The following is a 10493-nucleotide window of genomic DNA, read 5'->3' as shown; positions in this document are numbered from 1 at the left end:
CTTTCCAGTAAAGTGTCATGTCACTATCAATATGCAAGATTGTGTTTATGAGTCCAAGTCTCAATCTTGGAACCTAATTCACTTTTGTAGCAATTTGTCCTAGTCAGGGTCAATGTCTTCACGAGTTTCTTTTTCCTCTTTCAACCTCCATAGCTTCCACATCTGCCATGCTCTAGATCCCGCGTATTTCACAAATCATGACCATTGAATTCCTTTATGGTTATCAGGTGGCGCTAAAGGACATCAGACCTTGAGGGAATTTTTTGGGAGCTCCATCACTATAGTGCTAGGAGCTTGTAGACCTAATGCACCACAAATCTTGGAGACCTGTTGCAATCTCTTCTTCGTCTTCATCCAAATTATTCTCTTCTAGACTTCAATATCGTGTTCTTTAGCTAGTACTACACCAGCATCACCTAGGGCATACTTGAGTATCCTTTGAGCTGCCCCATGCTCATTTGTACCAACCACAACATGAGTTATGATGGAACACCATGTTTTGGAAATTGAAGCACTAGTGAGTTTTGTAAAAATAGCAAGTTGCTTCTTTGTTTTAGAGTCCAAGGCTTATCCATCCAAACCACATTTAGATGCAAGAGTAGATGGCCATTTTCAAGAAGGTTTTCTTCAGCAGCAATGTTGCATCCTTGTGAATGAAATCTGGATGAGGAATTCACTTATAAGGCTCTAAATTAGCAAACTATTGTTGCAAATTTTTCCATCCAACAAAATTGGAAATTGGAATCTTGATGTCACAAATAGTCTTGAAGTTGGAAAGGGAAAGTTTGTGACAACCACCACATGATGCAGAGAATATTTTAAACGAAGCTGCTTTGCTAGCTATTAGTTTTGAATGTGCTTTCCTTTGCCTTTAGAAGCAGGCCAATTGAGATGGAGTATTGAAGTATGCAAAGCACGTACTACATCAATCACCTAACCTCTTGAAGAGAATATTACTATAGCATCCTAAGCAATGGCACTAGCACATAGTGCAACAACAATCATGATTGCTACTAGAGGAGCAAAAGGAGAAATCATATTGATCAACGTAGGGAAATAGTGAGCCATGGGTGCTCCTTCTAACATTCCAACTTGAAGAGTAGATGTGACCATACAATAATACTTCTGAGCAGGGATGGTTTGTCTTTTGGCACTGTTTGACCATACAACAATACTTTTGAGGTTGATATTTGATTATTAGAGTTTGAACTCCATCACACCAACAAACGGGCAACAGTATCTGCAAGAACAAATTAGTCATGGCTCCTAGTTCTAGTTCCTTTTCTCACTCTTGGCATCCCCAAATGAATGCATTGAATGCTACTCTATGGCAACAAGAAGCTCTCGGAGCTGCAAGCCACAACCAACTCATTGAGTAACACAATCAGTTCATGTCTAAGATGGACCGAGTGATCTCAACCATCTCAGTTAACCAACATGCAAACTAAGGCAATTAATGACAAACTTGCACCCCTTACAACTCAAGTTGCTCAAATGGCTGCAATTAAAAGGGCAACTCAACATGATTATGAACAACATTATGGGCATTCTCATGGACATTATGAGTACCATGACCACCATTGGCATGGGTTTGATGAGAAAAGTCAACTGCATGCACCTACTTATGGTCAACATGCATATGATGATTGTGAATATTTTGACCAGCATTTATTCGATGACTATGCATGTTCTTATGAGCTACATTTTCTGGTGACATACATGGACAACCATCTAGATAGCACTATGTACATGGACAACATCATGAAAATGTATATGAGTATGTACATGGGGAGCAACATCATTATTAGCAATGGAGTGCTTGATATCATCATCCACTTGATCATTACTGTAAGAAACATGTGCATCCTTATGAGCCACATGATACTTCTCATGAATGATGCCATGATGATTTGACATATCACATGCCTCAATCGAACCTACCCATAGGAAGTTATGACCAGTTTTCTCTAGCAAGCCTATTCTGAACAGCGTGATGTCTACTATTTACCAACTCCTAATTGTCAAGAATTGGTGGCCAAACTCATAGCTATCAACTTGCATATCTCGTATACATCATACACACATTTGTATGCCCGAATTCAACATAAGATTGCACTTCCCCATACCTATATTCTCCTTTGGAATGCTGAACAGAGTAGTACTCTGCAACCCCCCTTTTGTTGTGAGCAATAAGTCCCTTTTTTGTTTTTGAGGGCAAAAACCTTCTGGGTCAGGATGGAATGTAAAAGAGTGGGGATAGACAGATAGGACATGGGTTAGCATGAGAATACCTAGTGTTACTAATGGGGTATTTAAGGTGTTGGGAGATCCAATTAGGGCATCAATTTATCAATAATCAAGTCTCTTTTACCCTTCCTTCCAGCTTTCATGGCTTCCCTTCTCTTTCTCTCGCTTTTCCTATCTTTCTCTCTCTTCTACTAGTCTTTCTCTCTCTTCTTCTTCCCCTTTCTCTCTCCTCTCTACAGTCTCTTCCTTCTCTTCTTCTCTCTCCTAGGTCTCCTTCATTACAATAGCCAATGGGGATCAATATCCCCTCTTCCTTTGCCCGATTTTTCAAGCTTGGAGTGGCCCTTTGCCAAGTCCAGCTACTATTGAGGGCTATAGATGTAAAATATTTTCTACGAAGTAGCTTGGGTTTAACTAGATTGACGAAATTTTTGATTAATGGGGGAAGGTGATCATTAAGAATTCAGGAAAATTGAGAAGAGTCTTGATTCCACAGAGAAATAGGATAGAGGGGATGGAGGATTCTAATTCAAGAGCTCATAGAGCATTCTCCTTGTCTTTGTGACGAGGGTTCCCATCCTCGCGCTTCTCTTGCCCCACTTCCTCTCACTCTATACTCCTGAGAAGGCCTCTTCTTTCTTGTTTTGGCTCCTCAATGGCTCCCCATGTCTCGTATTTATAGCTAAGTTGAAGAAGAAGGGTTGTGTCCAAGAAGAAGAGCTCTTTATGGAGGTATCTTGGAAGATCAGTAAAATCGAGAAGCTTTCAAGATACAATCTGATGTTAGCAATTTGGTCTTTAAGGTCCAAAGAGGTTGCTAGAGATCCCATGACTGATTCAGCTAGCTCTTGAATGATCTTGCTTCAATTCAAGCCTCTCATAGAACTAAAAAGAGGGGGAGATTGCTAGAGCTTTTTGGTTGAGATTGAGAAGGGATATTTTGGGATTTTTTTCCTATTTTGATTTTCCAAATTTGGGGATGATGAGGGCGCCATTTTTTTCAGTGAAAAAAGGGGGCAAAGCAACAACTTTCTCGTGATGTCTTCCTCTCCTTCTTCTATGTTTTTCAAGTTTTTTATGCTTTAAAGCTTAAAGATTTGTGAATTATTTTACTTGTCAAGTTTAAAACATGTTTGGTCAAATTCAACTTATGGCTCACAACTCTTGTTCACGCAATAACTTTTGTGACAGAATGCTACAGTCCTTGTCAATCTGGAAAAATATTGGGTTATGATCCTCATTGGGTCATTTTGCTCGAGATATTCTCTATTTAATGATTTAGAGTTCTTCAAGTCTATTTTTCAAGAATTTGAGAAGATTATAAATTAAAGTGGGGATATCATATCCTCTCTCCCTTAGAGGAATCAAGATTTTCTCATCTCAAATGAAACTGTGGATATTGGTTACATAGTGATTTCTCATCAATCCAAGTGGCATTCTCTTTAGGCTAGCCTTTCCACTAGATGAGATACTCTCTAAGGGTTTTGCTTCTTAGAGTCTTCTCCCACATGTCAAGTATCTTTTTTGGTTGAAGTTCAAGGACTCCTTGACTTGGCATTACAATTTGTTTGCCATTAAGTACATGGTCTTGGTTAGCAAATGCCCCTACTACCTTTGAATGGCTCCTATGTACAATCTTCAAGAACACACTTAGAAAGATTATCCAAGTTTTGGTCAATTACCTATATGTAAGTCTAGTTTGATAGGTCACTTAGAGGGTTGAGTTTGACCTTAGAGTAGACACATGGAGTAAACTTCTTGAAGCAGAGTTCATTTATCCTGTGGTTAACAGTGAATGGATTTTGCCCACTGTGGTAGTACCTAAGAAGAATAGGAACTTCGAATATGTGTGGACTTTCGGAAGCTGAACTCGAAGACAAAGAATGATCATTTCCCTATCCCTTTTACAGACCAACTGTTGGACACAGTGGTAGGCCATGAGCTGTATTCCCTCTTGGATGAATTCAACGGATATAACTAAGTCCAAATAGCAGAAGAGGACCAATCTAAAATAACCTTCACTACGGAATGGGGGACCTATGCCTATAGAGTGATGCCATTTGGGCTTTATAATGCTCCTGCCACCTTCCAACGAGTAATGATGGCTGCCTTCTAGAATCATTTGCATGATTTCATTGAGGTGTATCTTGATGACTTCTATGTTTATAGCTTAATACGAGAGCATTGGGGACACCTAGAGTAATGTTTTGACAGATGCCGAGAGTATGGGATTTCTCTCAACCCCGACAAATGTGTCTTTGGCATTTCATCAGGAGTTCTTCTGGGCCATATTATCTCTGCACGAGGGATTGCAACAGACCCGAAAAAGATTGAGAAGATTGCTGCCTTGACAGCACCAACAAACCTCAAGCAATTGAGAGGATTTCTTGGCCATGTGGGCTACTACAAAAGATTTATTGCACATTTTGTAACCAAGGCAGCCCCTCTGCACAAACTCCTAAGGAAAGATGTGGGCTACTACAAAAGATTTATTACACATTTTGCAACCAAGGCAGCCCCTCTGCACAAGCTCCTAAGGAAAGATGTGGATTTTCTTTGGACTGATGACTGTGAAGAAGACTTTAATACCTTAAAATAGTGCCTTATCCAAGCACCTATCTTACAGCCTCCTAACTGGAAGGAGTTTCATGTGCACACAGATGCATCTGCTGAAGGGCTAGATGTTGTCCTACGTCAAAAGGGCCCCTCTAAATTAGATCAACCAATCTATTATGCAAGTCAAAAAGTAACCGACCATGAGTGGAACTACACAGTGATAGAGTTTGAGTGCTTGGCAATGGTGTTTGCACTGGAGAAGTTTCGACACTATCTACTGTCAACACATTTCAAGTTCTATGTGGATCATGAAGCCTTGTCCTTTTTGATGAACAAAGCAAATGTTAAAGGATGACTGATGAGATGGTTGCTCCTATTCCAAGAGTTTGATTTTGAAGTGGTCACTAAGCCTGGCCATTCCCATGTCCTAGCCGATCATCTATCACGGATCCCCTAAACTACAGAAGAGGAACAGGATGATCCAAACCTTCCTGATGCTTCCTTATTTCTAGTTGAAACAACTACTCCTTGGTATGCAAACATAGCCAACCTCCTGGCAACTCAATAGTATCCTCTTGGCATCTCAAGCCGTGAGAATAAGAAGCTTCTATTAGAATCAGCGCCCTTTACTTTGCTAGGTGGTGCATTGTACAAGAAAGGCAAAGATGAAGTATTGCAAAGATGTGTTGTAGGAGATGAAATCAGCATATTATTGAAAGCATACCATGATTAACCATGTGGCGGACACTTCGCAGGAGAAGCAACAACCAGGAAGGCTCTGTTGTGGCGAGATACTGGTGGCCGACCCTCCACAAGGATGCACATGACTATTGCAAGAGATGTGATGCTTGTCTCAGCAAATGGGAAAACCCACCAAAATAAGTGCCACGCCACTGCAACCTATTCTTCCCCTAAAGCCTTTCACGAAGTGGGGGATTGATTTTTCACGTCCCACTGATCCACCCACAGACGGAAACAAAACAGATACATCTTAGTATGCACGGATTTTGTCACAAAGTGATGTGAAGCTAAAGCCCTGAAACGGGACGATGGGAACATTGTAACTCTGTTCATGTACGAAAATATTATCACTCATTTTGGCAGTCCCCTAACAGAGGTACTCATTTTCTTAACAAAATCATGGAGGAGGGACAGAGTTGTATAAGATCCCCGCCATCGCAAGTCCACTCCTTACTACCCCAGAGCTAATGGCCAAGTTGAAGTCATCAATCGCATCCTCTGCTCGATCCTAACAAGAATGATTGCCGCACACCATTGCGACTGGGATGATTGACTTATAGAGGCCTTTTGGGCATATAGAACCTCCCATAAGGCACCTACAGGACAAACCCCTTTCCAACTAGTGTATGGTACATTACATAAGCTGTCTTCCCTGTTGAATTGGAATTGCTCTCTTTGCGAGTGGAAATTAAAGAATGCTTGGGAGATGATGAGTCACTACAACACTGCCTCCTACACTTGGAATGCTTGGATGATATACGGCGGATGGCCCTACAATGTATGGAAACCACTCAAGCACGACGCAAGGCCTATCATGACAATTTCATCAAGCACAAGGAGTTCAAAGAAGGTGATCTTGTCTTGGCCTATGTTTTGAGATTTGGCAAGTTTCCTCGCAAGCTTCAATAACAATGGATGGGCCTGTACAAGGTACTTGTTGTCAATCCTAATGGCTTTGTTTAGGTGCAGACCATTGATGCCTCTGATGATCCTTTTTTTATCAATGACTATCGTCTAAATAAGTATTTCCATCCTTGGGGATCTTGACAATCATAGTCGACCCACCCTTTCCCTTTTGGGCATCACACTATCTTTTTCTTCATGCTCCTGATAGCCTTGATGATCTTCCTCATGAGGCAGTCTCGTTTTGCTAGCCCCTCACAGATACATCTCAACCCTACCTTGTTCTCTTATTGTCTGATTCAGCAACGGTGGTGAGATTGATCTTGACACATGGTATTTCTACTATTCTCTTTATTAACAAAAAAAAGAAGAAGAGAGAAAATAGAAAAAAAAAACAACAACATAACAAACAAACTATTATGGGAGAAAATGAAGAAATTCCCTGTCATAATAGGCCTCGTTCCAAGAAAAGATGGAAACACCCTTGGGCGGGAAGCTAGCTGTAGAAAAGGTGGTAACACCCCGCAGTTCAGGATAACCGACTCACTAGCAGAACCTTTCCAGCAAGTAATTTGAAGCCACCTCCCTTGGTGTGATGTCTCTGCAATATCAATCTGTTTGCCCTTCTTAACAGACGACCTTTCATACAAATCATTGAAGTACCAGACTTGTTGGCTGCCTCCCTAGGTATGCCTCGTCTTTTGTTGAGATGGCAAGCTCAACACGTGCGGACATTGATGATGGACCGCCTGGCTAGATGATGTTGAGATATCGAGCTCCACTCGTGATACGCCAGGGTGACCGTTGTATATTTATGTCACCGACTTGTCAGTTGCAGATGCGGTTGGTACACCGCCCATGAATAATAGCTACATGATAGCTATCCTTATCTACTCTAGTTCGTGGCTCAGTTAGTATGCCACCTTAGTTAGTTGAGTTTGGTTTGAGACCCATATATAGGGTTCTTCTATTTCTTTGTACTTGAGTTCTTTTGGCTTACACAACTAAGAAGAGGAAAACTGTTTTCAGCCTCCACCCTTGTGTGTCTTCCCCCATTGTGCAAGCAAGAAAGCTTCAAGCGAGACTCCTTCCTTCTCTCCCACAATCTTGACATGGTATCAGAGCCTTGTTCGTGGTAAGGAGCTCAAGAAAGCAAGCCAAGCTCGCGGTGGTCTGGTAAGAGGAGCAGTGTTGCTTTCATTTCCTGTTTTGGGAGCAGATCTCTGCAGGTAGCACAGCCGGAAATTGCAGGAGTGCATTGTCTCAGGTTGAGACGCCCTTCGCGGTGAATCAAGAGGGCAGTATATGCTGCGGGAGAGGGCTTTAGCCCTCGGCGACCTTGTTTTTTTGATTTGAGGCCATTTCGGGGCCTGTTTTGCAGACGGAAGTTTTCTGCACGCACTCAGGAAAAGGCTCAGTTTTATGCTGTGCGACCACTGTTCTACAGGTCGGTGAAAAGTTACTGTAGAAATTGCATCGTATGCTTGTGCGCAGAGACATTGGGAGTTTCAGAATCATCCTTGGTTCCTGTTTATGCAAAATCGTCACTAGGAAGTGACTGTGTGGTCAAATACCACTTTTGCTAGTTTTGCAGATTTGCCCTTGTGAGGGTGAAGCTGTGTTTTTTTGCAGTGACAGAATTTCTTGCAGTATTCTGTAATGGCGTCTGATTCTCTTTCACAGATAGTCACTGAAAAGCTTGACAAGAACAACTTCCAGGCATGGAAGTTTAGAATGACGAATTTCCTTATGGGAAAAGGATATTGGGAATTTGTTGCAGGAAATGAAGAAGAACCAGTTCTTCCTGATGTTCCCAATCAACAACAAATGCAGGCATTTAAAACATGGCATGAGAGAGCCAGGAAAGTTATGTATTGGCTGTCTATCAGCATTTCAGACTCTATGATTGTGCATATTCAGGATGCAAGTACGCCAAAGGAGGCATGGGATACTTTGTCAAAAATGTATAGCACAAATACGCAAGCCAGGAAAATGCAGCTCAAGCAAGAGTTGCACAATGTACAAAGAGAAAATATGAGCATCAACGACTACCACATGAAGGTGAAGAAGATTGCAGATGCACTTGCTTCCATTGGGTCGCCAGTGGAAGATGATGATTTAGTTTCCGTGACCTTGAATGGTCTAGGAAAGGATTATGCACAGTTTCGGACATCCATTTCAGTTCGTGAAAGATTTCCTGATTTTGAGGAGTTGATTGCTCTTCTAATTTCTGAGGAGCAGAGAAATGGTGGTGCATCTTCTTCAGGAGGAACTTCAAAAGAAGCTGTCTTCTACTCAAATGCTGGAAGAGGTAGAGGCAGAGGTAGAGGAGGCCGATTTGGAGGCCGTGGCAGAAATCAGAATATGCAGCAAACTCAAGAAAACCAGTCCTATGGAGGAGGACGTGGTAACTCTAGAGGCAGGGGGAGCCAAAGAGGTCGTGGTGGATGGCAAAGAGGCCAAAATGCAAACAGTAATGTTGAATGCTACTATTGTGGTAAAATGGGTCATATGGCTAAAGACTGCTATAAAAAGCAGAATGACATCATGAATGGAAAACTGCAACAAGGGAATTATGCATCTTCTAGTAGACAGGGTGATGACAGAAATGAGCATTTGTTCATGGTGCAGCACATGAACAATTCTATGACAAGTGCAGAAGAAAGCAATGATGTATGGTATGTTGACTCAGGTGCATCAAACCACATGACAGGTCATGCAGAATGGATGGAGGATGCAAGGAAAATGGAAAAACCAGGATTTGTGGAGACTGGTGATGATACTGCACATCCTATTGTGCAGATTGGAAAAATTCCCTTGTCTATGCAGGGTGGGAAAAAGAAATACCTGTCCGATGTATTTCATGTCCCGAATATTACCAAGAATCTGGTTTCAGTTGGTCAAATGGTTGAACAGGGCTTGCAGGTCAGATTTAATCCTCATGGATGCTTTGTTGAGGATATGAAAAATAAAGGTCGCTTGATAGCAAAAGGAAAGAAGAAGGGCAGAATGTTTACATTGGATGCAGACATGTCTGAATTGAGTGCAGCAATGTTTGCACATGGGACCGGTGTAGTTGCAGATATTGATATCTGGCATAAACGCATTGGTCATGTTAATGTACAGCGACTTAAATCAATGCAGGCCCAAAATATTGTTGCAGGATTGCCCAAATTCAAGGTTGCAGAAATGCATAAGGTATGTGAAGCCTGTCAGTTTGGAAAACAGGCAAGGAAACCATTTCCTAGACATGTTCAAGAGAGTGAGAAGCCATTGGAATTAATTCACTCTGATGTGTGGACAACTAAAGCTGCATCTCTTGGAGGCTGTCATTATTTTATCAGTTTTATTGATGACTATAGCAGAAAAGTTTGGGTGTATTTTATGAAAAAGAAAAGTGAAGTTTTTGGGCATTTCAAAACTCTTAAAGCTATGGTTGAAAAAGAAACAGGCTTGCAGATAAAATGCCTAAGGTCAGATGGAGGGGGAGAGTACCTCTCAAATGAGTTTGCAAAGTTCTTGCAGGAGCATGGCATAAAGCAGCAATATTCATGCAGTTATACCCCACAACAAAATGGAATTGCAGAAAGGAAAAACAGGCATATTGGAGAGGTATCTCGTGCCATGCTCAATGAAAAAGACTTGCCAGATTTTTATTGGGCTGAAGCAGTTGCTACAGCAGTCTACATAATGAACAGGACTCCCACTGCAGCAATACATGGAATGACTCCAGAGGAGAGGTATACTGGTAGGAAACCAGATATTTCTCATTTGAAGATTTTTGGTTGCATTGCCTATGTACATGTGCCAGATGAGCTGAGATCCAAGTTGGATCCAAAAGCTGAGAAGTGCATCTTTATTGGTTACTCTCTGCAGCAAAAAGGGTATAGATGCTATAACCCTTCTACTCGTAAGTTTACAGTGAGCAGAGATGTTGTTTTTGATGAGATGAGTAGCTGGTATAAACCAGTAAATGTGATTGATGTTGAAGATGCACAAAATGGTAATGCTACACAGAATTCACAGCAGCAGTCACAAAATATTAG

The sequence above is a fragment of the Lygodium microphyllum genome, chromosome 18 (genome assembly GCF_053477565.2).
Source record: "Lygodium microphyllum isolate KBCC chromosome 18, Lygodium_microphyllum_v1.1.10, whole genome shotgun sequence".
NCBI classification, from domain to species: Eukaryota; Viridiplantae; Streptophyta; class Polypodiopsida; order Schizaeales; family Lygodiaceae; genus Lygodium; species Lygodium microphyllum.
Note: the sequence above shows the minus strand (reverse complement) of the source record.